Raw genomic sequence first — 26,456 nt, 5'->3', positions numbered from 1 at the left:
AAGATAATCGTGCAGGTTTGGGCTCCATTGTTGTGACTGTGTCTAAGGTGAATATAAGAAAAATATTTTGGTCGAATAGGCTTTCCTCTGTTTTTATCCAAAGGGAAAAATCTGTTATGAGCCTGATATATTGTTCTCATTACTGAGAGTTTCTGAATGGGACCTGAATCTGTAATTACTTGCACGTCCTTATCTGTGTGATGCAGTCTTTTCCAGGTCAGTTGTTTGGCTTTCAGAATCACTTGTCATGACACACGCTCTTAAATCCACATATGCAGAAGTGCTTGATCATAAAGATGTCAATATGGCAAATGGCATTTCTTTTGGAATTGTTTTGGGCATCATGATGGAAATGGCTGCTGATGACCAGCGTTTGTTCTGCTTATAGAAGCTCTAGAGCTGCTGAGGGAAAGGAGGGTGATGTGCAGAGAAGTTGGACAAGACATTTGTCAAAAGGCTTTCCCATAGAGAGGAGGGACCGATCACCTGCAGTGACTGCCACATATGCTGCTTGGGAGGAGAGGGGATGTCTTCTTGCCCTGTGTGGTGATTGCCTGTGTTGATTCAGTGATTGAAAACTTTCCATAGTAAAAGCAGTTCTGCACAATCCCAAACTTAACATCCCCTTCCTTCTTCATTCCATTTGGTGAGTGTTATCAGGCATTACAAAGAGCATTGAAAGTGAGGTTGGAAGCTGGAACCGTGTTTGCCCTGCTGGTGGTGGCAACATTGCAAGGATGGAGTCCTACCACGTCTCCAGAGAGCTTTTTGTTATAGTAAAACCACAGCAGGCCCTTGGAGATCACCTCCTTTTGTACAGGGTGGTGGCAGGTAGAGCTAGATACATTATTCCTTTTGGACCAGGCTGGGAGGCTGTCCCTCTGTTGCCTGCATGTTACCTAGTGGTGGATGTTTTTTCCTTCTGACTTGGCAGAAGTGCTAAAGCAGTACCTGGAGCTCAGGGCTACCTTCTGCAAGAGGCCTCCATGCTGCTATCTCTTTCTAAAATCCTTTCGAGTCTTCAGCTTCTTGCGCTCAGACCTTGTGGTGCGTAAAACTCCCTCTTCCTCTGCTCTCTTTCAGGGAATTTTTACAAATAAATCAATAGCTGTCTAGTTATGACAGCGAGAAGAAAAAGGCTGTAATGTCTCCATGACTACCTAAAAAGTACTTGCAAAATGCTAATGGAAGAGAGTGCCCTACAATTATCCCATACATTCCTTGCATGCAGACTGAAAATCGTTTGCATTAGTTAAGTAATTGTTGCACGCTTGTCGGGTGTTTGGTTACTGCAATAAATTTTTGTTCCTTTAACCTTGTGAGGCTGAAAAAATGAGTTGTTTTAACTAGAAAACTACCTGACCTGAGCTCTTGGTAGATGAACTGATTGTAAATGCACCAGCTAAATCCAGCTTTTTTTCCCCTCGTGTTTCATGTAGCATCTGAAAAGAGACAGCTTGTGGCAAATTAGCTAGGGTAAGACTACAAAAAGATTGAATTATTCCTGTTTGAACAGCTCACAGCGTGCAAGCACTTGCTGGCTGGTTTGTACATAATCTGTATCTTGGATGAGTTTGCCAGAGCTTCTGCGATTGAGAGGAAAGTAAATAATTTCCAACTGGAAACCTTGCCTTTGATGTAAATGATAATTTATTCATTCATCAGTAAAAACACCACGGAGACATGATGAGCAAAAATTGTGGTGAGTCTGTGTTTGAGTGTCTCACAATAAATGCCTGGGCCTGTTTTGTTCTGTGAAGAGAAGATGTTTGACGTGCTGTTCTGAAAAGTCACTTTGCTCCTAGTGAAATACAACGCTGGTATGAAAATGCAGTTGTCAAAGCATATGGGAGGTCGTCCTGTGCATGTAGTTGTGCCTTATGCTGCTCCGCTCACTTCAGGGCATGGCACAAAAATAACAGGGTGCAGAATGAGGTCTGCTGCAGTTAGGCAAGGCTAATCTTACTGTCAGGCACCTGTAGATGCAGAAGTAATTGGGACAAGATAATGTTTCTGTAGGGACTTGCCTTGATACACTGATTTATTGCAGCATCTCTTCTGGAAGGGAGAGACTGAACGGGTAGGGAGGTTACAAACATGTGGCAATAGTTTAGGATTGGTGTCCTGGTCATTCAGGACAGCGCATCCAGCTGGACTAGTGGTGCTAAGTTGGAATTTGGCTGTGATACTGCAGTTAATTCCTCCTCTTACAAAATGTGCTATACCATCTTTTTATGGCTGTGGTGATTCAGGCCTGGCTTCATTGTCACATGTGATGAAGAATCCTGTCGTGCCTTACCTTAAAAAGTGGGGTGAAGTCTTATCCCCTGATAACACTTCCTATTGTAAGGAGACTGAGGCATTTGGCTGAATTAATGATTGACTTAAAAACAACAGAAGAGATCCCTCCAGGCTCTGGGGTTTTGCATCGGGTGTGCTCATCTCGCCGGCTGCCCCTCGCCATCCCAGGTGTGGCAGCTCTCTATCTTGTAAGCTTTCAGTGCCATGTGATCTGGCCAGACCCAGTGCCTCCTGTCCTGTTTGCCACTCCTGGCAGTGATGAGAGGAAGGGGGTCCTCGGCAGCTGACATGTGTGTGACCCCTAGTCACGTTCCCTGCTGGAGGACGGGCTCCCTACCTGCAGCTGTGCCCTGCTGTGTGACCTGCCACTTGCCGTGGAATCCTCTGGTAAGTGCAGAATCCTGTCTTTAATCCTGCTTGTCCAGCTTGCACTACAAAGCCTTGAGGCAGGAACTTTGTCTCCCATCTCCACAGCCTCCTGCCTGGATCTCGTCAATGTTTACACAGACATGCAAGGGCAGCCAAAGGTTCTCCGGAGCATGATAGAAGCCATATGTGAGATTAATCCAAATTAAACTGTGTTACACCTTCCACAATAAACAGGAGATTGTAGCACAGATTCAGCATGTTGCATAGCTTTAAGACTATGAAGAACAAAAAGTGAATCCCCCTCCAGAAGTTGGCCATGCCTGTATTAGGCTCGAAGAAGTTTTGAGACAAACCAGTGCTCCAAGCTCACTGTGTGGGCGTTTGCGAGAAGCGAGGCTCCTTGGAAGGATTTATGGGAGAGAGCTGTGGGTGCAGCAGTGCCGAAGATGAAGTAAGGGAGCTGAACAAAGCATGGGCCTGCTCAGCATGAATTTGTGGTTGTGGGCTCGTGTGCTCCTCCCTGCAAGAAAGGAAGAGGGCAGGTTGCGTGCCGTGGGCTGGCCTGGAGCTGGTTAGCCTACCTGATGGGATCTTGCTTATCATCCAGGTACGTGTGCTCACTCCGCGTGTTTGACAGCGATAAGAGTGTGTCCCAGGGATATGGAGACCAGGGGGAGACAATCTGGTCGGGTCAGTCTTCAAGTGGGCAGGAGGAGGCTGCCTCGTTGCTGCAGAGCCTCTTGCGGTGCTTGGGGCATGCTGAGGGTTGGTTGGTGGCCAGGCTGACAACAGGGAGCCTGACACTGGCCACAGAAGCAGGAAAGCTTGCTGCTGGGGGAGCTGGCTCTGGCCCTGACCCATTTTCCCAGCACTGGCGTGAAGGTGTGGTGGACTTCCCAGCAGGGAGGACAGCCTCGGAGGCCAGGATTATTTTCACTGGATGGAGCCCAGGTCACCCACAGGGACATGAAGCTTTGCCGGCTTGCGTCTTTGGATTAGGCACATTTCTCCCAGTGAGCGTTTACGCCTTGCAGAAAGTGACAAGCCTACAAAAATGTGTGCGCTCTGGGCCTGGTGCTGGTGTCAAAAACTGATGGAGGCGAGTGATGGACTGGTGTGCTTCTGGGCTTAAAGAGAGCAGCGTGGCACTCGGAGGGTTCCCAGCACCACCTTGCAGGAGCAGCCCTGGGGGCTGGGAGTGGGGAGGTAGGGGTGCTGTGGAAGGGTTTTGAACTGCAGGTTGGCACGAGAGCTCAGCATGGCTTGTCTGCGGGTGTGAACGTGGCACTATTGCCGTCTGGCCGCCTCCTCTGCCCGCGAGGAGATTGTCTGGGTCTGGTGGGTGCCAACAGGCATGTGACCCCTCTGCGGGGCTGGGGAGGCAGTTTCTGACTGTGAGCTCTGATCCTCTGTGCCCATTGTGCCTCTGTTTGAGGAAAGGACCAATTCGGTATTACACAGTGGGAATCACGCGTTGATTTTTCAAGTGTGCTGCTTAGGAGTAAAGTATAGAGGAAATGCTGCTGAAGGCAAGGAAGGAACTTGCTAACTGCGTCCCCTGTACTTGTGGGTCCCTCCTCCCCTTTGCTGCTTGCTCAGCAGATGAGCATATTAACTGCTTGTGGCTGGATTTCCAGAGAGGAGGCTGCCTCTCGAGACTTCCTCTCGTAACTCACATCTGTGATAGATGCAGGCGCTGTCCGTCAGGCTGTGTGATGATTCCTGTCCAGCTGTGTATGTGTGTAGGGGGGAGAGATGTTATTTTGGCATCTGCAAAGACAACTTGCCTAAAAATAGGCTAAAGCCACGAACTTGTCAGCAGAAGTAGCTGTCCCCAAAGTCTTGCTTGTTGCATCTTTCTTTTTCTTCTTCCCCCCCCCTTAAGGAATATTTGTTTGGAATATATACTGCGCCTCAGCTTTAGCACAAAAGTTGATTGTGCTGGGGGACTGAACAGCTGCTGGGGTGGACAAGGCCAGGCTGAGCTCTGCTCGTGGCTCCAGGGCTCAGGTATGTTGCTGCACTCTTTTTCTTTCCTTCTTTCGTCCATCTCTCCTCTTTAGGATCCCGAGCTCATCTGAGATGGGGCTGCCCACCTACATGGTGTGCAGAGCCCTCGCTGCATTGGATTATGTTAGCTGGTACCAGAGACCTGCAGATTTTAGGACTGTGAATCAATTGAGTCTATGAGCAGGAGGAGTGGTTGCTTGGCTGTGCTCTTGTGGTTGTTTTCCATTCACTGACTGCGTTGCTGGGATAGTAAATGGTGGTGTTGAATTTCTGGACAAGGCTTTTGGACAAGATCTTGTCTCAAGATGCTCGGTCAACCACCTACTGTAATGCAGAGTGCCAGTCTGTAGTTTTGCAAATTGAAGCTCTTATGATCTTTGTGTTAATTTAATTTCCTGCATAAGACACGGGAGCTAGATGATTCAAAGAAACACTGCAGACACCTAATCCAGGTAGAAGCAGAATTTCCATATGTATGCATGTGCAATACTTAAAGGTTTCCAGTGGCATCAGGGAGAAAGGACTGATTTTTTTGTGTGTATTTTTATACTGTAAAACTTGTCTGTTTTGAAGAAAACATTTAGTTGGTAGGGTCTGCATAATGGAGAACAGTCAAAGCAAGAATGGAGAAAGCATCAAATTAGTATCTTCTCTGGGTGGTGGGAGGGGGGTGCATTGTCTTTTAAATGAATGTAAAACTGCATTCCAGACAGCTTGTGAACAGTCAAGATTCAGTGGTGGTTTTGTGAGCATAAGGGCTATTATTTTGGCTTCCTGGCTGGATTCCAACTTCAGGAATCCTGATTCAGGGTCAAATGCCTCCTTGCTCTAGACAGGCTTCCTGTACTTAAAGGGGGCCTACAGGAGAGCTGGGGAGGGACTCTGTCACAGAGTGTAGTGGTAGAACAAGGGGGAATGGCTTTAAACTAAAAGAGGGTAGGTTTAGATTAGACATTAGAAAGAATTTTTTCACTCAGAGGGTGGTGAGGCACTGGCACAGGTTGCCCAGAGAAGCTGTGGATGCCCCATCCCTGGAGGTGTTCAAGGCCAGGCTGGATGGGGCTTTGGGCAGCCTGATCTGGTGGGAGCTGTCTCTGCCCATGGCAGGGGGTTGGAACCAGATGGTCTTTAAGGTCCCTTCAAACCCAAGCCATTCTGTGATTACCACCTCCTCTTCCTCCTTCTTTTCCATGGGACCAGTAACTCAATCGCTTTTCCACCCTCCAGTGTCCATTGCAATTGAGCCTTGCCCACGTGCGTTGAGCTCAATACTGGCTCCTACAAAGTCATGAGTGCTCAAAATAACGCTCTTGCCACCCTTCCTGTGTCAAGTGGCTGAAGAGAAGTATTTGTGGGAAGAGGTGGTCCTGGCTGTGTGTCCCTGTGGAGCAGACCCCTCACACATTAATCGAGCTCAAGTGAACTTGGGCATCCTGTGAAAGGAGGGCAGTGCTCTGGATAGCAGAGCCTGTGCTTGCCAGGACACCACAGGGTCTGAATGCTCTCTGTGGGGTGTGTATTTATACAGAGCACTATGCTTCTTACGTATGTGTATATATAAATACAGCACTGAAATATTACAGTAAATATATGTATATACATGTATAGAGGTCTATATTATAAAAAGTTTAGTTGCTCTCTGAATTTGTCCATAGGGTACAAGGGCGTTGTTCCTGCACATCTGTGTGCATGACAGGGGAAAACAGCGGGGCGAACTCGCAGGACTTAGGGTTTACCTGAGCGCTGCCTGCTTGTGCTGCTGCTTAGGTGTTGCTGAAACGCGCTTAGTCAAACTGTTGCCTCTGTCTCGCTCTGACTCAAAAGTGCCACGCTTCAATTAAAGATGCAGATGAGAGGTCAAGCTACAGGCACTGCTTGAATTAATTTTTCAATTTAGACAAGCTCTCTGCTAATTAGTGTGTATATCTAAGTCCTGCAGCAGTTTAGTGCTTTTTGTTCTGCCATTTTCCTTCCCTGCACCCTGCCCTCCTGCTGCACTGCTGTTCAAAGTCTGTCTCATTTCAGAAGTGGCTGCCTATCAATAATCAAGTGATGCTCCTCAGGCTGTGTGTATTATAAAACACATTGTGTGTATAGCTGCTTGTATCATTTCCAAATGCTTTTTGTAGCAAGAGCATGATAATACGGTGTGTTTAATCATGAATTGAATTTACTACGGAGTAGTACTGTTGTTAAAAATATCTAGCAGGACTGAAGCTGGGAGCAAGGATGACACATGCAAGTTACCTGGTTGGCGCACTCACTTAACTCTGTGGTATGAAAGAGCTTTCCTGTCCCTTGTCAAGGGCCTGCTGTCTGTCTTCCAGTCGATCTGTGTGCCCCAGCATGATACACTTGTGTTTGGTACTCTGCTTGCACGGTGTGGGTGTAAGAAGCTCTTCCATCCTGCTGACCTTCCTCATTTCTTGAAGCTTAACGTTACCGGTCATAGGAAGTACAGCTACATGGCTTGGTGCTTCCTAAATTGTTTAAAAGGAGCTCTTGGGAATAAAGGCTCTTATTGCTCTTTTTCTTTGCTTTCTCTTCTGTCTGCTAATAATCTTGGCTTCTTGTTCACCGTCTTTTTCCCCTCTTTAAAAAGACTAGGAAAACAACGGTCTTTTTTTTTTTTTTGAACTGAGTTTGCTACAGTGTCTGTAGGACAAATCTTTTGCTTTTTCCTGGCTTAAAAATACCTCTAGTTGGAGGGAAACTATAAATCTAAAATAAAGAACACTATAGTTTGGCCCTTCTTTCTTGGTTAGGCACAGAGTGATGTAATGAAGGGGCTACCGGGAGGACCAGTGAGATAAATTGTATGGGTTTGAGGACTTTTTTTCATTGCTTTCCTGGCTCTGCCTTCCAGGCAGCCCCACACTTGGCCAAAGTCAGTCCCCAGCTGCTGCAGTGGTAACTCACGGCTCACCTTTACGTGGGCACTCACCCAACTGATCATCCCTATCGCGGCTATGCTGAGCGAAGCAGGAGGGCTGGCTGACGAGGGGCTGCAGCCCCGTTCCCTGCTCCCCTGTGTCCAGCCCTGAGCAATCCCACCTTGTTTGAGCTGGTGACCCTGCCAGCTGTGCACAGCTGGAGCACAACCTGCTCTCGCCCACATCTTCCTCTCCTGGGCAAGCAGGAGCAAAGAGGGGGCCTGGGTTGGAGGCGACCTCAGGGAGGCTGTAGGGTGGTCACACAGCATCTCTATTCCTTTGGTCTTCTGACCAGTGTGGTGGCCCTTTCCCAACCCCTCCTACCCCTTCGGACTGTTTTGGGGCTAATTGCAGCTGCTCGGGGAGCATATAGCTCCAGCTTTTGAGCCAGCAGGTGTGCATATGTCTGGATCATGCTCCCTTGGGGTTCGTGACTAGACCACATCTTCGCAGCTCATACTGTAAAGAGGCAATGACTGACATGCAAGGACTAAAAATATTTTTTTTAAAAAAATCCAAAATTGGTTTAGCCTTACCCAGGCACCTTCTCTGTGTGCTCCGATGTGCAAGTATTAGCATCAAAACTCTGGGTCTAACTCAGTGCTGGCTGGAGCAAACAAATGTTGAGGCGGTGCTCCATGAAGTCAGTGCACAACCCTGTAAAAGTGCTCTTCGAGTCAAAACCAGCTCCTTTATGTTCAGACAGAAAATGCTCCATGTCAGCCTGGGTTAGCAGACTCTGCTGTCGATCTTGTTTGATGCTTGCTTTCCTGACTTCACAGCACCAGTGGGTCTTCAAATTGCATGGTTGTTGTATGGCAAATCCCAGCTGCAATCCTCAACCTGCGGCAAATCCGACAGAGCACATGGTGAAGCGCCCTGCTTAAGCAGGGAGCTGAGGGGACATGTAGTGGTTCACTGGCCCTTTGAAAAGACACTGAGGATGGATTTTGCAAAGCCTAGCCTTCAAAACCATTTCCTGTGCGCTCGCTTTATTTTTCTGTACTAACAAAGCTTATTTTTAAGCTCTGTATCAGTATCCTTGTGTGGAGGCTCTAAGATTACCTGTGCATTTATTAGCGCTAACTTCACAGTGTGGGATTTGCATAGGCTTAACAACATTATAACATGCAATTTGAATTAAAAGTAGTAGAGCCCTTGGGTAGGAAGTCAAATCCTGAATAGTTAATATGACACAATTAAGTTTCTTTGTGTCTAGCTAGTAATAATACAAAACTCACAGCGGTATGGAAAGGCTGTTTGGGAACTCAGAAACGTGGAGGTGTGTAGAAGGACTTCTTCGCAAATGCTGACTGTCTGAATTGTTCTGCTCTTTAAAAAACAATTTTCTTCTCCCTTTTGTCTTGAATAGCACTTCTTTTTTTCTGTGTAGAGTTCATAACTACCCCTTTGCTTGAGATGGATGGTTTTAAACAGGTAAAGCAAAGAGGTGTGTGTGTAGTAAGGTGCTGAAAGCCAACGATGGGTTTTCCCTTCCTTGGTGAGAGTTGACACAACTTCTGAGGACTCAGCCAGAAGCAAAATAATCTGTTGCAAACACCTGAGCTGCAGGCAAGGCTGGGTACAAATCTGTGTTCCCCATTTTAGACTCCCTTCGAGGGAGTGGTAGCTGCTTTAGGTCAGTGAGTATTTCCGTAGTGACCTTTTTGGGAATATTTGGTGTCACATAAAAAGTTGAAAAAGCTACAGCAAGACTGGCCATTAAAGTGTGGGTTGCACACACAGGACCGCAGTGTCAGTATAGAAAAATGGTTCCTGGGTGTTGGTTGTATTTTCTTGCTTTCACAGAGGGGTAGTCTGAAACAGTGTGGGGAAGAGATGCTCTCAGGCCCCCTGAATGAGCTAGCAGCTGAGCCCCGAACCTGAAGCCAGAAGCTGGTGGCTTGCCTGATCTCCCTGCAGCACCACTGCCAGGCATCCTTCAGTACTTTGTGTTATTTAAAGGAAGGAAGCTCATGGATTTCTTCTGGCAAGAAATGGCAGACAAATTCAGGGATATAAAGCATCCTAAATTACTCATCTTTTCCACACAAGTTTTCTTGAAACATTGTGTTTCTATGAGGCAATCTTTTCTAACGATCGACGTATCTGGCCTCATCAAAAACATCTGAAAGAATTTTTTTGGAAAGGAGGGCTGTGGAATAAACAGCAATTAAATAACTTTACAGCTCTGTCTTTTTTGTATTACCAGGGGAAGAGGAGAGTGATTACTTCTTGGCAAATCAGGCTACACAGAGGAGGTCTTTATGAAAGATTGTAGTAAGTGCCCTTGGGAGTAAGACTCAGTACTGCAGTCAGGGAGGGAAGATGCATTTACTGGGCTGCGTTGCTGTTGCATATGTGAGGATTATAGTGGTGTAATGAGCCTGGTAGGAGCTGTGGTAAGCTGGCTGGCTGATTTCATCTTGCAGCAGGTGATCTCTCAGCCTGCGGGTCCCCATCTTATATACAAAAAGGGGGAAAATGGATTAACAATAGGTGGCTTTGCATGTTGGCAGCTCTGTGCTTGAGTTGCATTTCTCTGCAGAAGAGAGCTAGCTGCAGTGGGCTGCTCAGTGCTGTTCACACAGCTCCTGTAAACTCTTCAGCAGTCTGCCTGTCCATTCTCTGCTTAGGTTTTTGTGCTCTTTTGGTTCATCTAGATTCTCCTCTGTGGGCCTCTGTATCATATATAGTCCTGTCTGATGCTTGACTTGTCTTGCTCCCCCTTTTAAAATGAGTGCTGTGCAAGTTTGACATCTGCTAGACCTCATTTTTACTGGGGCAAAGGATGTGCTGTGCCTGCGGGGTTGCCTTGACAAGCTGCAGAGAAGTGAGGGTATGGCTTGTCATCTGCCAGGCTTTGCAATGAGGTGACTCCCTGGTGCTGCTGGTTGCTACAGTAAAATGTTTTCCCTGAGATGATGATGGTTCGGTGACAGACTTACAGACTCTCTTTACTGTGCACAAGACAGTAAACAGTGAATGAATGGGAAACGAAATTTGTGTCAGAGTTCAGTAGCTAAGTTTTTGTGGAAATCAACATAGAATGGTCCAGTCCTCTTTTGGGGCAGTTCATAATGAAGATCTTAATGACTGGCAGCTTACCATCACTAAAGCAATTAATTAAGGCAGCCACTGGGAAGTACTGGGGTATAAATTTAGGACAAGGTGTGTGTATTCTTGGGTCTTCCTTTCTACTGTGCCCCTGAAACCAACATTTTTGCAAATGATGACTTGTCCGGTAGGTAAAGCAGTTGTACTTTATTATCTGGTCAGGTATGGGAGGCTATTTTCCCCCCTACAAATTCACAGGATTCTTAGGGGATATTTCAGGAAACCTAAAAGCCTCTCTACTTTGAAAGATAACAACTGACACTACCACTGAAGCAATCTTTCATATTATCTGTGGAAGGTGCTCTAAGGAGAGCTTGGGATTCACCCAGCCCTTCTGTGTAGGGGATGGGGGGGCTATCTGTGCTCCACCACCTTCCTGAATACCCTCCTGAAGATGGTCCTTTCCCCACTTTACACAGTGGAAAATAATTAGGTGTAGTGATACTGAAGCCTTTTTGGTATGTCCAAAGTTTTACACAGAAGTTAAAAATTGTGTTTTGCTAAATTGCTATGTTCTAGGAACGTCCTTATAATAGGATGTTTTATAGAGACATCCTTGTGTGGGATGCCTATGGCTTCTAATATTAACTGTCCCCCATGGGAATGATGGTTATTAGGTGATTTCTAAATGAAGATATGGCACAACGCATACTAAATAGTGCAGTTGTTTGCCACTAGCATCTCATGAGTGGTTCTTTCACATTGAGCTTTCATTTTGGCTCCTAAGTGGTTTGTCTCTTTCCTTTAAAAAACAAACAACCCCCCTTCCACAAAACCAACCAAACAGCTAAATATGAAATCTTTATTTACATGTACTTCAGATGAAATACAAACCTAGCTTTAGCTGAACTTGTTTATGCTTAGCTGCTGCATTGGTCAGGGCTGCTTATTCTTCCATCGGTGTGAAAACAGTGTGGGTGGAGTGGGAGAGCTAATAGGACCAAGCTCAGTTGAAGGCTTGTGGATGAAGACAGCTGCTTTCTGGGGTCGGATGTCCCCACCCGGCTCTGCTTCAGGCTATACTGCGATGCATTTGTCCGCTGGGGTTAATTGTGATTTAGGGCTCATTGTGCTTGCTGGATACCTTTACTTGAGCTCTATCTTGTTCTCCCCACAGTATTTCTTAGCTTTTTGCCGTAAACCTTGTGGTCTCTCTGACACCCTGCAGTGCTTGGCACAGCACCCTGAGCTTTTGATGCCAGTGTCCAGCTATTAATAACAGGAGCCAGATTATTGCAGTTGAAGAGAGACTGACACATTACAGCGCAGATTGCAGACCGGTGTCCCCTCTGTGCTGCTGCCTCAAGGACATATGTTGCTCTTCACCTGGGGTGTTTGCTGCAGCGGCCGAGCTGTTTGGGCGCTTGTGGCCACGCAGGGCTCCTCTGGTGCACGTGCAGGATAAAATGCCCCTGGACGAGCAGGCTGCAATTGTGAGCATGGTTTGTATATTAATACCATGGGGGGCTGGGGGGAGACACTGCTGGTGACTTTTTAAGCTGTCTGATAGTCAGTCTGGACTTGTTGTGATAGTCTGGAAGGGGAAAATGATTTTTCATCTTGTTGCTTTTCCCCCGAATCTTTTGCTCTGCTTGCATCTTTTTTCTTGGAAACGTGTGCTTGTTCAAAACGGAATATACAGCCATCTGTTTCTTGAGTGTGATTGCTTGGGTTTTAAAAATCTTCCCCTGAAAGTATGTTCTTGTGCTTCCTGATCTAATCATAGGCTACTTCCCTCCAGACATGAAAATTAAATGGTGAAACTCTTTTTTCCCCCACCCTGTTCAGTACAGACACTGCTTCCTTGGTATTTTTGTCCCTGGTTGGTACAGTCACTGCTTCCTTGGTATTTTCCCTAGGAGAAAATCTGTTGTTTCCTTGTTGCAGGACACTGACCTCTTAAAGGAAGGAGAGAGACTGATAGCTAATGAAGTTTTTCCTCTGAGGATAATGCACTGTAATTGTCAGTGGAAGGGTATTTAATGCTGGTGGCAGCATCCTTGCTTACTCCTTAAAGTGCTCTAATAGGGTGGTTATGAAGAAGATTATTAAATAAAATCAAACTAGACCAGAAAGGCTTGTGGGGGAGTAGGGAAGAGATATTGGCGTTCTTCTTCTTTCAAGGCACAGAAACATTCATTTGTTAGGAAATAACACAGATAAAACTTCTAGCCATCTATCCACTAGCTGCCAGGCACAGAGGGGAATTGGGGCCAGGCTGGTTTGCCAGGGTGGTGGTGGGACATGTTGAGGGGCTGCTCGGCCCTGCCTGGGGATGGATGTCCCTCCTGGCTCTGCAGGGTGCTACCCTTGCCCATCCCAGCTGCTTGGCACCTCTGAGGGTAGTCCCTGCTTGCTTCTGGCCCCGAGCCTTCCCTTCTTCTGCACCAGGGATCATTTGATCATACTTCTGCCCCCAAAATAGCTGTATGATACTGAGAGCTCCTTGGGCAAAATCAACCCACATAGGTTGCAAGTGATCTCAGTTGTCTGGTCCTCTTTCAGAAGTGCCTCTGGGTTGCTTCTGTTCCCAGTGAAGCACATGCTTCATGGAGCGTGGTGTGCGTTTCTCCTTTCATTGGGTTAAAGTAGAAAGTGGCTCTGGAGAGGGGTCTTGCTTTCTGTTGCAGCTGTGAGGCACGTGGGTTGGGGAGTTTCTCGTCTGCCACGGTGCTTTTCCAGGTGTGAGATCAGTTGCCTGCTGTTCTGCTCCTGTCCTGCCCACCACCTGCAGGCATGCGGACCCAAGAGCATCCAGTGTTATCTGTGGGTATCTGAAGATGAAATACAGCTCAGAGAGGAATGGAAGGAGGACAGGGAAAGGGCCTCCTTGCACTTGTAGGTGTGGAGATGACAAACAGCTGCCACCACTATTCATCAGGCAACAGAGCTGATGAACCCTTGTTCTTTACAATTTTGTTTCTTCTCTGTGGCCTTTTGTACCACCGTGACTGGGGTCTTTCTCCTCAGACCCATTTGTTCTCACTGTCCTTCCTGCCCCTTACCTCCAGCATATCTCTTCCCTCCCTTTTGCATCGGTTTGTGGTTTCTCTCCAGTGTTTCTGATAGTGGCCAGACAGGAGTCAACCCATGCGTTGTGTGTGGGGCCAGCCCGTGTGCTTGTGCTGACGGACTGGGCCAAATAAAGCCAGGTATTGTTGAGCTCCTGCAGCAGATTTTAGCCTCGCATGAGGCTGATTTGCATGTGTCTCCTTTACCTACATACGTAGTAGTGTCTCCCAAAGATGTAAGAATGCAGCACCCAGTCACATCTCTCTCCCTTCTGCCAAGTGTGGTCAAAATTGACTAGCGAGTCAAAAATTTAATAGGGTGAGGACTGACAGACAACACTACTCCATAAATTGAATTTCCTTTAGAATCCAGGCCAGAAATACATGGTGAGGGGTTCATGCTGCAGTCATGTGCTTTAAAACTGTGTGGAACAACGTGGTTAGTAGAAATGTTATTTTCAGGATTGTTTGCAGCGCATATAAAAACACATCATCTGAATCCTGTTGTGTGCATGTGTATTAGCACATAACCAGCTTAAAAGGGCTGAAACAACTGACGTGTGTATGGAAAAATATCAAAATAAATGTATAAACCTTTTTGCTTGTGAAGCTGGCAAAGCATCTGGTTAAGCTGATCTTAATTTCTAGATTTTTTTTCCTCAAACCTTTGGCTACCTCTTCTTAATATTAAAAAAAAAAAGATGTATTTTGCTTTTTTACGTGGTAAGTGCTTTTGTTTTGTGCTGTTTGCCTAGCTTCTGCCTCACTTCTCGGCTCTGGAAATGTAGAGTTTGGATGCCTGTGCCTCATTAACAGGGGTTTATAAGTTTGTGTTGTTGGAGCTATTTAAGTTCCTTTTAGGAATGGCAAAGTATTGCTGTGACCAGACTTCAAAGTGAAGGGTGCTTGTAACTGCTGAGGATAACTGAACGGCAGGCATCGTCCTGGAACATGTTACAGCAAGGCCTGTGTGTAAGCCCAGTCCTTTCTGCTAAAGGAATGTTCTGTGCTTATTTCTTGTAGAGCTGAGAGGGAAACCAGTATGTGGCAACACCAGTCGGGTTAAGATGACCAACATTGTTACTGAAGGACCTTTTCTGCATGATGGAGTGTACCAAGGTTGAAGCTGTCTCATAAACCTCCAACCAGGAGGCTCACAGAGGGTTTTCTTGGCTTTTTTTTCATGTGGAGAAGAATAAACCCAAACTGGTGCCTGTGAGAGAGAAAACCCTTCGATAATCTCTTTGTGTTAGTTTATTGATGATAGTGTGACATCCCGTTGTGATCATCTTACCCTAAAAAAGTCAATCCTCTCTAAGAAGGCTGCTGTGGGCTATTGCCCTTCAGTGCCAGGGCTGCTTGAGATGCCAGCTGGTGGTTGGCATTGCTGTGAGGGTAGAAATCTGGAGATCATTGTCTGCCCGGTGTGCTCCAGCATTCCATGGGGTTAGCAAAATCCATGGATTTGGTCACCTTCTTGTCAGCAAGCTTGACAGAACTACAAAAGACGCAGAATACTGACAAGAGCAGTTTTTGTTGGTATCGAGTTTGTGCTATGGAAAATGTCTTTCAGGAGATTGAATTATCTCATATCTAGTCGCACAGGCTTCTTATCACACCGCTTCCATAATGTGGGTGCTGTGGGCATGAGATCTTCAATTAAGTTCATAAAATAATCTTCCATGTCTTCCAGTTACTTCTACATCTCCCACCAGTTGATGTCTATTTTCATAGACCACAGCCCGTTGTTTTGGCTTGCAGAAATCAAGCCATGAGCTAGCTGACAGAAACTGCACAGAGTGGGGCTCTGGTCGGAGACTGACTCAGTTGCTGATTAATATAAAATTAGCCATAGTCTTAAAATTCTTCCATGCATAGATCATGTCTAGTTCCACTTAAACGCAGATAAATTAGCGATTTGAAAGACGCTGTTTACACCTTCTGCAGTTGTAATTTCATTATTCCTACTGTTCCCTACAAGTGCTTTGTTAAATGACCTATCTGGTATTCTTCTTCGCTGACTCACAAGATTATAAATATTATTTATAATGATCCCAGAAATTGTTTATTTGCTTTGGCAGTTGGCGATGTTATCCATATCCTCCAGTGCTGGTATGTTGATTCAGTGACATTTGTGTTTGTGCATTGTTCAGATTTACCATTGGGTGGTAGAAAATGTTGCTGTATGATGTTGCAGCTGCTTGGGTCGCCGGGGTTAATGATGTGGTTAGTTTGCTTGGGTCCCTTAGTTTTCACTTTGGGTTTCTACATGTGCCAAACCTCCAGTTTTGGGTCAAAACTTTGTTTTTAAACTCAAGGCTGGTTCCTGCAGACTGGACAAGCACTATTTGGGTTTCAGTTGTGGGTACAGTAATAACCAAAATCAGATTGGTTTGTTAATGTGGATGCTGTGTGTTTTTGTGTGCATCAAAAGATGTGCAGCCTTCCAGAAACGAAAAATAAAGATGAGAGCTGGAACATCTGCATTTTTACATGTTCTGTGTAAGTGTGGCTCGCCTGTCCCCCTGTTAGTAAGAGATCTGTTACATGGTCTGCAACAGCTGGGAAATGTATCTGGGGAGAGGGTGATTTATATGTGAGAGATATTGGGTGTTGATGGGTGGTATTTGGCGTGGATAGGTGATGTATATGAATGGGGGAAAATTATCCAAGCTTTAGCCCCAATTAATGTAATTCAGGTTCAAACTAGACTTTGCTGAAAGGCCTTTTCCAAAAATTTGTACCGTTACCATACCAAAGTAAAAGACAGGCATCAAGGACTTTTTCCCATGGAAAATAGTAGGTCCCCAAAGCATTCAGACTGTTACTGTTTCTTCATTGCTTTGCTGCTTGACTTCAGATCCCTCTCCCACCTTTCCAAGGCAAAATGACGACTGGATGTGATCAGCTTGCATTGGTGACTTCCTTAGAAATGTATGTTATTCATATTCCTTCATAAATTTTTGAGTCAAGTATGTAGTAGTTTTGATCCATTCCTTAAAGAGAAAAGGGACAGGAAAAAAAAGGACAAATGTTCTGTTGACACAGAGAAAAGGTGGAGTTCAAAAGGATCAAATATGCTTCTTAGGAAAGAATCTTCTCAGAGTAAGTCTTAAAAAAAAAAAAGTTGCTGTTCTACAACCTCTCTATGTAACAACCATTGTAAGCTAGGTATTTGCCATAGGAAAGGCTGAAAGTTCTGCAGAAGTAACTCCTAACGTATTTAGATCTGTTGGAAGCTGAAGAGTCAGCTTGCAGAAATGCCCGTGCCGGTCTGGACGAGCAGGAGCCGTGTCTGCGCAGGAGCATCCTGCCGGCCGCTTCGTAAGCCCACGTAAAGCTGCAGCTTGGCCAAGCTGCTGCAACTGCCCCCAGGCTTTCAGAAAGATGTCCCGGCCTCAGCTGGATGGTCAGGCTCTCCTGGGAGACTTGAAGAAACACTTGATCAAGTTTTGTTGCCCAAAGGTGTGGGGGGGGGGGAGACAAAGGATGGACCAAGGAGGCTGCTTCTTGGCAGAGGAGGCTTCTGCTTGGTACCTCTTCTCCTGGCAGGCTTGTGCAGAAAGGGCTGGCTCTCCGGAGAGATCCAAGCAATATGACTTTGAGAAAGCAGAAACTTTCGCAACCCCCTCTGGAGGGATAAGAGGTCAGGATGTGTGCAGAGCTGTTTACAGCTGGGGAAGCATTGGCTGTTGTCAGATGTTTCCTGGAGAAGCAACCGTGCTGCTTCAAGCTGTGAGCTCAGTATGTTACAGGCAGTGTTCTCTCCCATCACAGTGCAGAAAGGCTTGTTTGAATATTCCCAACGGATTTCAGGAAACACTCCTTGTCTGTGAAACTTTGGCCACCATGTCTTACACTGTCCCCTGCTGCAGGCTGAGCTTTGCTGCATGGCTGATGCTGTCCTCAGCAGCCACACCTGTTCTGTCCAGGTCCCTGGCTTCTGTCTGATTTGTTGGTGCTGAAAGAGCCCTGTCCATAGCCTTGATAATAACCTGCTGCATCAGCCTCACCACATCCTCAAGGTGTAAGTGGTCCAAGTGGTCAGCAATCACAAAGCCTTATTGGCTTGAGCAAGGCTGGCCCTTTTATTCAATTCAGGCACGTGTGTGTAGGAAGCTTAGCTCATCAAGAGCTTTGGGGCCTGAGGGGGTGGTGGGAGATGTTTAAATGCAAGCTGCTTTGAGTTCTGTTGCCTGTAGAAGATGTCACCCGGTTTTCTTTAAAATGTACAAAGATAGGAAGAATGTCATAGCAGCTTTTTAATTTAAACGCAAACACGCAGACATAAAGTGAGTGTGTGGGAAGGAAGAGTGATTTGAATTGTGCTGTGATTACTTGGGTCCCATGTTACAGAGGCATTTTTAGTAGAAAGGAGGGGATCTTTCAGATCTTGTAACTCAAAGTCCTTCTTTCCTTGATCAGAACTGATTAGGCAAAGCTGATCTTTATTTTTATCTGGTAAAGAACATATGTAAATCAGATTATTTGCTTGCAGTACGCTGGATTGCATTTTTCCAAAATATTCCTGAAGCAGAGCTTCTAGTAGGTACAAAGAAAAAGAGACAGTGCTGCTGCTTTTCTGTTAAGCCATGGCCCTAAATACAGTGCAACATGTAAATATTTCAGATAGTAAACATGGGATCGTGTCCCTTTTAAATCCACCCAGTATGTAATTGCATGCAATTCTGCTTCCTTAATTTGAAAAAGAAATGGACGGCTAATGCAGGAAACCTTTGGTTGGCAAGGTAAAATATTGCTGTTGAACATTTGAGACTGTAGGATTAGGATTTATATTTTCTTCCTGATTAAGAGATTACAGTCTGAAAAGAACAAAAAAATTTGGATCTTGCACCTCTCATGTTTTGCCTTTATTTACATTTGTCTTGCAATACCGTTGCTTCCTGGTAATATTAGAAAGGTTCCTCCAGGGCAATTGTCTTTTACATTGGTCTCTGCAAGAAAGCAAGAAAACCTTCTATTTCACCTGTTTTGCATGGTCCTGCAGATATTAAATGATCATTCCTTAAAATTGCCTCTTGATTATGAATGTGGTTTTCTGGGAGGTTGTTCTTCGGTACTGAAACTGAACTTACATTGAACTCAGTGTCCGTGGAGAGCTGAGGCCTTGCTGTTGAGGCTGGAGAGCTTGTCACACAGACAAGTCTGCCCTCGTGCCCTCTGGTTGGGCTGTCATGCATGCGCTTATTGCACGTGATGTCAGAGCAGCTATTTTTTCTTGGGGGTTCTTGGGTGATAATTCAAGCCAGAGAAACTCCTCCCTTTTTCCAGAAGTCCTGTTTTTCACTCAGTGTCCCTGGACTACAGCCTTCCCGGGATGGTGATGCAGGTTGCAAAGTAAAGCCCCCTGGATCTCTGCGCCCTCTGCAGCCAGGAAAAGCAGGGGGTTGAATGAAATTTGAGGAAGGAAGGAAGAAAGGAAAAAAGTAGATTGTATAGACTGTTTTCCTAGTAGCCTTCAAGACAGATGAATCCTTCTGTTAGGAGCTCCCCATGTGGTGCATAAGGTAGTTAGTCCACTTGTGAGAAAAGCATGCAAGGTTTTCCTGTTCTCATTAGGTAGTGAGTGACCGTGCTGCTTGCTAGGGGTGTGGGCTGAGTTTGTGCAACTCTTTACTCGGTTGAGAAGGAAATGACTAAAACTTTCTGTCCAACCACAGTAACAAAGAACATCTTTGATTTACCAAAATAGTCATGGTAAGGAGACTTGGGATTAGCTGCTCGAGTCTTGAAGCGAGCACTGCCGGTGCTCCGGGTGGGAAAGAGCGAAGCAACCTGAGGTCTGCGCTCAGGGCAGTGTGACTTGCCCTGCCTCGAAGAGGGGCTTGCGAATCCCTGCCAGGCAGCTTCGTGCCAAGAAGCAGCCAGGACTGCCCTGTGCTGAAAAGCCCTTTGCGCTGCAGAAGACAGGATCTTTCCCGTCTGCCCGAGTGCTGCTTTTGGGGTCCTCACAGCCCAGGAATCTCGAAGATCCCATTCATTTGTGAGCCTTGTGTGGCTTAGCTGGAGCTGAGTATTTGGAATGGAGAGGAGAAGCTCCATCTAATGATAGGTTTCCCATTTCAACCCATGGTATTACTTTCGGCAGACCTACAATAACACTGTTAATTAACTTTTTTTCCCTGGCTTTGTAGTTTTGTACGTGACATACTGCAGTACCCTTTATAGAAACCTCAAATATTTTTCTTTCCCTGCCTACCAGGTTTTGTCTCTCTTTCCCTCTGACAGATTTTTTTTTTCCTGTGTTGCACAGGATATAATTATTCTGTTGCAGTAGCCTGAGGCCCCGGTCCTGTGATGGTCTGCTCGCACAGACTTACACATCCCTGTCCTTTATGTCCTGTGTAAATCTTGTTCCTGGTGCTTTTGTCTGATCTAGTTTAAAATACTGCTCCAAGAAGCAATGAACACCCAGTCATTCGTGTGCCCTGAGACTGCTTATTCTACCACTTGGTATTTAGACCTGAAATTGCATCTTTTCTGTGCCCATCTCCCATACATATTTGGGCTGAATTCTCCCTGTTTTGTTCACACCTTCTGGATATTTACAGTTGGTCTTTGTTGCCCCAAGTCAACTACTTAGTCTGACTTTTTAGTCTTTTTTCTTTTTTTTGAGCTTAGTGTTTGCATTCTGATCATGTTGCTTGCTTGTCCTGAACTTCTGCCAACTTGGCAATACCCATTCTTGCTCTTGGCACGATTTCTGTCCTGAGAGCAGTATCTCAGCATGCCAGGGCAGTGTCCCAGGTGGGATGCACCAGTCATAACTAGAAGAATTACTGACTTTTTTCTTCTGAGTGATGCATGGTACATTTATAGCAGTGCTCCTGGTTGTTTTGGTCCTTCTACCATCAGTACTTCACTGAGCACTCATATTTGAGTTAGATTTTTATGTCTCTTTTAATGGGAGCTCATGTAATTGCCTAGGTTTGGAACTATTTTGTTTTTGGTCTAGAGTTTTATTTCACAAACTTCCCTTTGCATTTCACATTTGAAATTTATGTAGAACCTTCTCCCAGAACAATTTTGTCAAGCTTCCCCCACAAAATAGCTTTAGACGTGTGTATCCTTTGTGGTGGTGGGAAGGAGCTGTGGGGTTGGTTCGGTACTCTGTGCTGCACTGGCTTCCTCTGGCTTTTCTTCGCACTCAGATCTCTGGACATCCAACTCTGTGGGGTGCTTGGGATTTTTAGAGGTTGCAGTAGTGAGAAGAAAGTCTTTTCAAGTAGTCATTCACCTTTGCTTTGTGTTATACAGGTGTGATCAGCTGGGGAGGTGGGGGTCAGGCACAGACCAACCATTTAATGTACAAAAACCGAGAGAGGATGTTGCTGGGTATTACCAGGAATAAACAAGCTCATTTCCTGTTTTTACATCAGTTGTCATCCTTTAATTTCTTGGTACTGTTTTGTTTTTTTTTTTTAAATGCTGTTATGTATGTCATCCACTGTGCTTCCTGTGTCCTATGTCACTTTATCATCAATTTTTGTAAGATATCACCGTTAAGTCTCCTTAGACTTTGTAGCAATTAATTAAATTCTTTTTCTCTTTTCAGTGTCAGAAGTTTATATGGATCAGTGTTATTGGCTCTAGAGTGACAGGGGAGATCAACATTAAGTCTGCTCGCCTGGGTGAGTAGCCTTGCCTGGATGACTAACCTAATGGCTCACTCCTCACTATAGATGTCTCTAACATCTACATATCTGCTGGGTTTTTTTGTTGTTGTTGAGAACTTACACAACAGCTCCTATAGGCTTTTATTTCAAATGATATTATGCTGCATTGCAGCTTCCAGCAGGAGTTGTAGATAAATGTCATGCTACTTCTGCTTGTGTAAATATTCATTTATTTGGTATCTTTTAAAGGGTAGTCATCACTTACACAGTCTGAACTGCTGTTTAGGTCCAGGGAAGCTTTCCACAATTTAAAGACAAATTTCAAGGCTTTCAAGTTTTAGCGTGGACCATGGCAAGGTAGTAAAGTATATTTTGGTTATCCAAGAAATAAAACTGAAATGACCGCTGGAGTCATTCTTGCTGCATACAGTGGGCTAAACAAGCAGTGCCAGTGCTTCAGTAGGGGGCCCGCTGTGCTTGCCATGCCTGCGTGACATGGCTGTGCTGTGCATGTGCAGTTAATCTGACTCGGCAGGTCTATGGCAATGTGCAGAGAAACTGCCTAGGGCTTTCAGATTACTGTGGCAAGTTTGTGTGGAAACACATTTGACAGAATAGACTATCTGTTGCATTAGCTCTTGGAAATGGCCCGGTTTAGTAGACTTCAAGGTGTGGCATTTTGCATTCAGTCTAGACTGATTTGATCCAAGTAGCCTAGTGCATGTCAGAGCTGGCAGTCTTGTTTTGGGGATGGTTATCCCTTATCTACCTTGTTTTGGATATTACAGTGCGATCTAGCAATATAAAGGGCTTGAGGCTCCTAAATTCCAGCTGGCTCTTCTCTGAGAGAGCTGGGTTGAGTTGCTGCATCCACACTTCAGCCGTGCATTCCATGGCTGGGCTACACTCACCGTGTACCACCGCCTCTGAGGTCCCAGCTGGTGGCTGGGCCTCTCCTTTTGACTGGTGCTGTTGCTGTGTTTCACACCCTGTACATCTGCTTGCAAAGACCAATGTCCACTAGTACATAGCATCCTTCACCTTGGCTTGCTACTCTTCAATTGCCTGCAGTGTGTGGGGACTGGCATCTCATTCGAGGTATTTTCCCTCTTCCTGGGTCTCTGACCTTTCCCACACTGCATGTGAGCTCTCTCTTGGATCCACAAGCTGCCCGGAGCCTTGCATGAGACCTGGAAAGAAGTGGATATTGCACTGTGTTTCCAGGAACCCTAAAATCCAGCACTAAAAGCTTTTATTTCCCAGGCGTTTAATCAGTGATTTGATGGTTCCAGGAGCGGTTATCACCTATTGTCCTACTATCCTGGTCACATTTCTTTAATTTTATTGCTGCTTATCAGAGTTGCTGGCAATGCACTCCAGCTGGCCTGGTGCTCCAGCTGGATTTGAATGGGTCATGGCTGTAAAAACATCATTAAAAGCCTGACATTGGCTGGCTGCCTCATTCTGCTGGATGTGTGTTTGGAGATTTTCAGTCTGCTGACATCACCATGTGAACGTCTTGCCTTTGTTGGACATCTCTGCATCCTCACTTTTCAGATGCTGTGCCGATTTCCCTTCCCCAGGAGTAGCCAGAATTACTGGGACTTAAATCTTTCATCCTACCTGTCACTTGTGCTGTTGCTCTGGGAAGAGGTGTGTGTCTGTATCCATCTCAGGTGCTCTTGATCCTCCTTTCTACATTCCTGCAGCTCGAGTACTGGTGTGTTTCTGCTGTTTGGAGGCTTTCTGCTTGAGCTAGACCCATTTCTCTCAACAGTCTGTCTGAAAAGCTGGAACAGATTTCTCCTGCTGCTATTTGCTTTCACCATCAAATAAGTAAATAAAAGCCTCTCCTAATACGACATCCCAAAATCCTTCTGACTTGGCACTGGCAGGAATGGCAGGCTGTGCTACAGGCTGCTGCCTGCTGCTCCGAACGGGGCAGGTAAACAACGGGTTTCCCACTGCACTGCCCCACATTCAGCCCCTGATGTCTCTGCTCATCCATGCACCAATGTGTTTTGGGTGAGGTTTCAGTGTCACACATTCCCATCCTGTTATTCCCAAGCATGCATTCATGTTAAACATGGTACTGATGGCCTTTACGTAGCCCTTAGTATGGCAGCGTGTATAAATAATCTGGAAAAGATAAATGCTTTTCAATAAGTCTTAGCGGGCAGAGCTGCTTTGGTGTGGTGCCATGAAGATATTATTCCCAAGTAGCCAGACTAAATCACAGTCCCTGCGGCTGCTGCTCTTTCCTTGCGCATTCTCTGCAGGTTTTTGGGTACCTCCTTGCTCTGCCAGTTCCTGGGGCTGCTCTGAGTCAGTCTGCCTGGGGCGGCAGCATATTGTCTACAAGTTCAAAAGTGAGATGGAGTGTGCAGAGGTCCATCGGGGCCAGGGAATGGGGCAGGCATAGGGCATGGAGGGCAGGGATGCTGCCTTCACGTTACCCAAAACAGCTGCATACCAAAGGGTGCAGTGCAAGATAAAGTCCCTCGTTTGTAGGAAAAGTGGCCCCTTTCCCAAACCCAGTGTGTTATCCAAGCGGTACCAGGGCATGAAAGGACGTGGAGATGCTGATGAAGGAAGGCCATATTTTTGCTGCTAGGTTCAGTATGGGTTAAGCCCCTGAATCTATTAATTTATTTTTGAGTTAACATTTTGCTTGTGAGAATGACGCCCCCGCCCTCATAAGCCCTTCATATGAAAAATGAACCTCAGGCCGGAGGGAATGGGGAAGGAGTGTGTCACCCCTGGCATGTGGTGATGGGTAAAGGAGGCAGGTTTTTTTTTTCTGGCTTTTACTTTTTTTTTCCATCCATTTCTTCCAGGAGGAAATATTGCTGCTTACAGAAGGCAGTTTGTGTTTTTGTGCCTTTACTCTGACATTTTATGCGATGTGGTTTGGGTAATGTTAAAGTAACTTAACGTTATGTTTACTCACAGTACTGCTGGCAGCTCTCTAATATACGTAAATATCTCTACAGAGAGAAAGGGAGTTGTATTTATCCGTAAATAGTTAGCATACTGCCCTGTTTATCTTGCATGTGACCTCTCTGTTGCACAGGGTCTTTCCCTGCCTCACCCCACCTGCTCCTTTTTACTTACTTGACTTTCCCAGTCCTGACAATTGCTTTATATTCAGAAAATATAAATTCATCCCCCACAAAGCTTTCAAATATAATTTTATTTCTTCCTTCTCTGAGAAATTCTTCTTGCTCTCTTCAAGACTGAGAATGTATATTTTCCCTGTTTATTTGGGCACGCTTATTTTGTCTGTAGAAACTTGGTCAAATGATGTTTCTTTATGTGAATTTATAATCCTGTGAGGTTTGTGTATTGAGAATAATCTTTCTGAGCTGAAAGAAGATTGTCCAATCTGTTTTAAGATGTCCCACTTTCTGAGTATTGCATCTCGTTAGGAATACGGCTGGCTGTTTGCATGGCTTTTTTCTTTCCTTCAGTACCTTGGGGGAGAAAATATCTCATTGCATCATGGTAATAATACTTGGTACTTTGTTTCTGCCTTCAAAGAACTATACAGTTACGAATTAAGTAATTTCTGTAACATTGTGTAGCAGTTTATAATCATTATTTGCCCCATTTTAGGGATGGGGAATATGAGCAAGAATTCAAGTGACCTTAGGCTGTGAGAGGAGAAACAAAATCAACCAGAGTACCCAGCTCCCTGACTTGTACTAGAGTAGCACCACACCTTTCTTGTTTAAATTAAAAAAAAAAAAAAGAGAAATAAAAGTTTGATTCCCATCAACAACAAAAGGAAAGGGAGAGATGTTTATCTTTAATCATCTTGCCTAACCTTGTTAACTACTTAGTTAAGCGCAGCAGTTGTTGGTGGTGGTTTTTTGTTCCTTTTTTTTAAAATAAAAATATAAAAAACGTTGTTTGATGTGGCTGTCGCATCGCAGCGTGTGGTTGGAGGTATGCAAGGAGATGTCTGGAGTTTATGAAGCTGAAGTGGCGTGTGAACTGCCGGGGTTGGTGCGGAGGGAAGAGGGCATTCACTGCTGGTTGGGCAATCTCTCTCTGTTCCTGCCCTCCTGTTCCCCTCAACCCAGGAGCAGTGGAAACCTTTTCTGTAGTAGTTGAAAGTATTTTTTCCTCTTGTTTGCCAGCGGAGGCTGGGATGGGAAAAGTGAAGCATCGTAGATGGGGGTTGTGTTATTGCACAGCGAGTACAGAAAATAATCCTTGCCTCGCCTGCCACGTGCCATGCTGGGATTTTTGTTTTCCCCTTGTGGGCTCAAGTGAAAGTTGTTAGCTCAGGGTGGTATCTGGGACGTTATGGAGCAGTCCTGCATGTTATTGTCACAATATTGATGAATTCAGTTAAAACTCCTCCCCCTCCCTGAATTTTGATTTTTTTTATGAAATCTAGAAAAGGTACTTTGGAGTTCTGGTCAGCAGTGGAACAGTTTAGCCCCTTTGGGGAGGACAGATAATCGGCTTATTGAAAAGCAGCTTGGTGCAGAGGAATGGAAACCATGTGAAGAATTTCATCTTTCTTTGGAAAATTTCTTGGCTGCTCCTCCACAGGTTTCCAATGTTCCCTGTCCACCTTCAGACTGGCTTCAGATGTCTTGTTTGATAAACTTTCTGATTAAAGTCTTGCATGACTGATTTCAAGCAACTTTATTCTGGGCATGCCCTGCTAGTAAAGGTGGTGGGGAATGCAGCTGTCTTCAGCCATGTGCTCTATCTGTGAATGCAAAACTGCCAAGCCTTTTTAGGGGCTCAAGATTTAACTCCAAGAATATATTTAGTTTTCTGTTTTGGATGAGCGGGACAGATATCCTGATGCCTTAGATGAGATCTGCAATGACAGACAGCGGCACCCAGGTATTGCAGCCAGTATTTTTTTTTCTTTCCCTTTGCTGGGAGAGAGGTTGGAGTCTTGTTTTGAGCTTCTACAATCACATCTGTGTTGGAGTGTGCTTGCAGCACCTCTCCTGAAGGCATCATGGGGCTGGTCACATGGGAACGTAACAGTTTTGGATCTGGCCTGTACTCATGTCTTGCTGGTACCTCACTTGTACATGCTCCCTTCCAGC

At 45.4% G+C, this 26,456-nt stretch overlaps 1 protein-coding gene across 19 annotated transcripts in view; it reads left to right on the top strand.

Moving 5' to 3' along the window:
- PPFIBP1 (PPFIA binding protein 1) overlaps positions 1 to 26,456 on the top strand; it is a 110,986-nt gene that overhangs the window by 9,049 nt on the left and 75,481 nt on the right. For 16 of the 19 annotated variants that reach the window (XM_048050159.2, XM_048050153.2, XM_048050154.2 and 13 more), the window contains one exon: positions 21,318 to 21,393. The exons of the other annotated variants lie outside the window; for them this stretch is intronic. The gene's annotated coding sequence lies outside the window, so the exon portion shown is untranslated. The remainder of the gene's footprint in view (positions 1 to 21,317; positions 21,394 to 26,456) is intronic. 19 annotated transcript variants of the gene reach the window in all.

The sequence above is a fragment of the Anser cygnoides genome, chromosome 1, assembly GCF_040182565.1.
Source record: "Anser cygnoides isolate HZ-2024a breed goose chromosome 1, Taihu_goose_T2T_genome, whole genome shotgun sequence".
In the NCBI taxonomy this organism is placed as follows: domain Eukaryota; kingdom Metazoa; phylum Chordata; class Aves; order Anseriformes; family Anatidae; genus Anser; species Anser cygnoides.
This window is presented reverse-complemented; position numbering and strand designations above follow the sequence as displayed.